This window comes from Mastomys coucha, unplaced genomic scaffold (assembly GCF_008632895.1).
Source record: "Mastomys coucha isolate ucsf_1 unplaced genomic scaffold, UCSF_Mcou_1 pScaffold18, whole genome shotgun sequence".
NCBI lineage: Eukaryota > Metazoa > Chordata > Mammalia > Rodentia > Muridae > Mastomys > Mastomys coucha.
The window spans coordinates 74364183-74368828 of NW_022196900.1; the positions used below are offsets into that span (position 1 = coordinate 74364183).

Sequence of the window (4646 nt, forward strand, 5' to 3'; positions counted from 1 at the left end):
TGTAGAGAATGTACAAACTAGACTAAGAATTGTTCCCCCAAGGGTTCAGGAAGCTGGGATATTTTTCCTACCAGCTCCACCCCACAGTGGTTGAGGAGTGCTCCTTGCAAGCATAAATATTTCTTACCACTCAGCCTGCCTGGCATATGGGTTGGACCCTCCTATAGCCAAATGAAACTCTCAGGCCAAGAGATGCAGGTGTTCTGGACTCAAGAGATCCATTATTCTCAGAAACAGCCAGCACTCTATTCCACGCCAAGGCACTTGAGCAAAATGCTGATCCCTTCTGCTATGTTCCCCGCAAATGTCTGAACAAATGAGAAAACTAAGAAGGTGGGGGTTTTTTTGTTTTTTGGTAGGAACGATCTTTTATTGGGGGAGGGTTCATCAATCCTTCTTGGCCGCCGCCTTCCTCATGGCTGCCAGCACGTGGCTCAGCTCCTCCCGCTTTCTCTTGGCACGGATGTGTGTGCCCACCCTCTTCTTGATGAACTTGAGTGCGCGCTTGTCCTTGGACACTTTGAGCAACTCCATGGCGCGGCGCTCGTAGGGTGCGAAGCCGCACACTTCCCGGATCATGTCCCGCATGAACTTGGTGTGCTTGGTGAGGAGTCCACGGCGCCGGCTATGTCTCGGCTTGCTGACGTTCTTCGTCACTTTGTGGCCCTTGTTCAGGCCCACGGCCATGGGGTAGCGCAGAGTCATGGCTGCGGGCAGCAGGGACAAGACAGCGGCTGAGACTCGTCTAGCTCCCCCCACCCCCGCACCCCGGAACGCCCCGCGGGGCCCGGGGCCCGATGGCGGCAGAGGAGCCCCGACGAGACCCACTTACCTGCTGCTCCTTAGATGGCAGCTGGGACAGCAGGAAGGTGGTTTTGAGCAAGGCCAAAGATCAGAAAGAGTGTAGGGAGGCTGGGATGACGAAAGCAAGCGGGCGTCTGTAAAACAAACACATTTGAAAGTTTTTGTTTTTTTGGAGGCAGAGTTTCTCTGTTTAGCTCTGGCTGTCCTGGAACTCACTCTGTAGACCAGGCTGGCCTCAGAATTCAGAGATCTGCCTGCCTCTGCCTCCCAAGTGCTGGGTCTAAGGGTGTACACCACCATTGTTTGGCAGATGTGTTTTAAGGATAGAGAGACTTAGGTTTAGCGGCAGGTGTGGTGACACACACCTTTAATCCCAGCACTTGGGAAGCAAATGCAAGTAGATCTCAATGAGGTTGAGGCCAGCTTAGTCTGCATAGCACATTCTAGGACAGCCAAAAAATAAAAAATTAGGTTTTAGTGTGTGTGTGTGTGAATGCGCGCTCGTGCACACGTGTCACAGAACACATGCGGAGGTCAGAGAACAATTTACAGGAGTTTAGCTCTTTCTGGACCATGTACTTCCCAGGGATTGATCTCAGATCCTCAGGGTTTGTGGCAAGTGCCTTTCACCCACTGAGACATCTCTCTGGCTCTCCCCCATTTCATGAATGATCTCGAACATGATTTGTGAAACTAGCAACACCTACATCACAAATTTGTCAGCTCTGAATAAAATGATGTGAGATGCTCCTCGGCGGAGCCTTTTGGCTCTGGGTTGGATCTGTTAACACTGCCACTAAATAAATACAATCTGCAAAGCTTCTGGCACATAGTAGGTATTCTATGTATAGTATCTCAGATTACAGCAGGCTTTCACAAATGTCAGCTACAGTGGTATGTGACACAATGTATTATGTATGGATGGAGGCATGTACTGTTTACAAGTGGCTAGATGGCTTCTGGGTGTGTGAAGGCATTTTGTAAGAGCTTGGCATTTAGTTGATAGAACCAAGACTGAATGAATGTCTTTGCTCATAGGGATTGGCCACTGTCCAATCTGTTGAGTCTTTGTTACTTTTTCCACATCTCCTTGACAGTTTTTTTTTTTTTTTTTTGAGACAGGGTTTCTCTGTGTAGCCTTGGCTGTCCTGGAACTCACTCTGTAGACCAGGCTGGCCTTGAACTCAGAAATCCTCCTGCCTCTGCCTCCCAAGTGCCGGGATTAAAGGCGTGCGCCACCACCGCCCGACAACAGTTATCTTCTTATCCTTCACTGGACTGAGTTCCCGAGGGCAGGGATGCCATAAGGTTTATCTTGTAGTCACCCCACTCTCCCCCAACCCCGTGGGAGGCTTTCATAAAATTTTTTTTTCCGGAAGCAGGATCTCTTGTAGTCCAGGCCAGCCTCAAACTCACTCTATAGCTGAGGATGAATTTGAACTTCTGATTATTCTACCTCTACTTTCCGAGCACAGGATTACAGCATGCGGCACCATGCCTGGTTTCATTCAGTAAGCGCTGCACTACCCCTGCCATATCCCTGGTCCCTCATTTAACCCTTGTTAACACAGCACCTACTTGTCAGACTGAGGCACTCAGGATGTGGTCATGACCAAGCTGCCTCCTGCCCGTTCCCACAACATTTAGAGAGGTTACTACATTTTATGATACCCATTGTGTCAAAATGGTTGGTTGGTGCCCAACTGAGGATGTGATCCTCAGACAGTGCCTGCATTTTAGACTCAAGGGCCACAGCTTGGGACATGGTACATGCTTACTGAGTACTTATTGGATGAATAATCCGAACGGGGATATTTTTAAATTTAATTACTCTTTCACAACTTTCCAACTAAATACTGTCCCAAACCACCAAGCCAAGTTTCCTTTTTTCAATCTAGTGAAGCTTAGAAGAAACATGGTGCTGAAAATGGTGTCGGTCTGGCTCAGAAGGCAAGGAGCATCACTGGATGAAACTTCTCGCACTGCAACCTTACAAACTAGACATCTTTCTTTAGCGAAGTACAGTGGCATGCAAGGAAGGTTAAGGTATTTAATTACAGTGCCTAAAGCATTCCTCCTTAAAAGAAGGAAGTTGGGGCTGGTGAGATGGCTCAGCGGTTAAGAGAACTGACCGCTTGCTCTTCTGAAGGTCCTGAGTTCAAATCCCAGCAACCACATGGTGGCTCAGGACCATCCGTAATGAGATCTGACGCCCAGTGTCCTAAGACAGCTACAGTGTACTTACATATACTAAATTAATCTTTAAAAAAAAAAAAGGAGGGCAGGCAACGAAAGAGTTTAGAAAGTCAGCCACCAGATGCAGGAGCTCTCCCAGGACTGAGTCTAGAGGAAATTGAAAATCAGGCCCCCAGAAAAGGAGAGGCAGGATGTGAATGGGAAAGGAGCGAGGCAGGAGGTGATATAAGCCTATACTGCCGGAAATATTTAAAAAAAAAAAAACAGCACGCTCCGGGGCTTGTGCTTCAGCTCGGGCAGCCTGGCCAGCTGGCGGGATGTTTTTATCTTGTGGAGACTCTAACTCAGAACTCCACACTCTCTCCACCCAGCTCTCTAGGTTCCCACTGGCCAACCCTATGCTTCAAATCTCTCTATGACCTTTGTGGTGCACATCTGGCAAACCCACGCTTTACCGCTGTAGACTGACTAGCCAGACTAGCCACAGCGTGAAGGAAAACGCCACACAAACTCAGTTCAGAAACAATGGTAACTCAATCTCTGGACGCAACAACTAAACCCAGTCTTATAAACCTTATTAAAATCTGATTCCTCCAGTTACAAATCCTTGCAGATCCACCATGATACCAGGAAACTCTAGCAGCTACAGCTTACCTGACTCCGGCTCTGGTCCAAAAAGAACCAGTCTCCTGCTTCCTCTCTTCTGCCGTCCAACCCGGAAGTCCCACCTACTCCCCTCATGATTGGCTCCTTTATTCATTAGGAGATTGGTTCACAAGAACAGCACCAGGCCCATCCACAACAAGCCTACAAAGAAGAAAATCTGGCATTTGGGAGGGGAATGAGGTAGTTTGACATTGAAAAGTGCCCTGCAGTAAGATGTGCATGCAGAGTGGAAGGGACAGGTGGCTAATCAATCATAAGAGACTCCACCTCTCATCATCTGTATGTCAGAAATAGGATGATGAGGTTCTGACTTAATAAACATTAACATTCTAGAACACTTAAGAACTGCTGGGGAGGCTGGGGAGAGTGTCATAAGAGTAGCTTTCTAAGGCTGGACCACGAGGCCATGTATCATAAATGGGTTGGGACTAACACATCCATCCTGCGTCCCCGGAGAGAACGTGATGACCTTTGTGTCATCCCAAACTTCTAAAAAGCAGAGGAGCTTCTAGTGGTGCTAACGCCCTTTCTGCTGTCTCATCACCAAGGCCCTGCTACGTATGCAGATAGAACAGACAGGCATGACTCTAAACAGAAGGAGAAAGTAAAATGTTGGTCTCCTCACTGATTTCTGATCTTTTTTTTTTTTTGGTTTTTTGAGACAGGGTTTTTCTCTGTGTAGCCTTGGCTGTCCTGGAACTCACTCTGTAGACCAGGCTGGCCTCAAACTCAGAAATCTGCCTGTCTCTGCCTCCCAAGTGCTGGGATTAAAGGCGTGTGCCACCACCGCCCAGCTGACCTTATTCTTCTAAAATCCAACTAGGTGAGCTGATTCAGAATTTGTAGGGATTTGAGTGGGTGTGGCTTAGCAGACATCTGTCGTCACAGGTTAAAACTGGCATTTTAAATGAGATTTGGGAACACAGTGAATGCCATTTTCCTGAAGACTGTAGGACACCGTCCTGTGACAGGAACCCGAA

General features: G+C 48.0%; 1 pseudogene across 1 annotated transcript; it reads right to left on the bottom strand.

The window, feature by feature from the left end:
• Positions 1 to 334: 334 nt before the first annotated feature.
• Positions 335 to 3936, bottom strand: LOC116095508 (annotated as a pseudogene). Its single transcript, XR_004120620.1, has 3 exons — positions 3655 to 3936; positions 833 to 938; positions 335 to 707 (listed from the first exon to the last, which is right to left on the bottom strand). The product of XR_004120620.1 is annotated as a 60S ribosomal protein L36 pseudogene (transcript).
• Between the last annotated feature and the right edge of the window lie 710 nt (positions 3937 to 4646).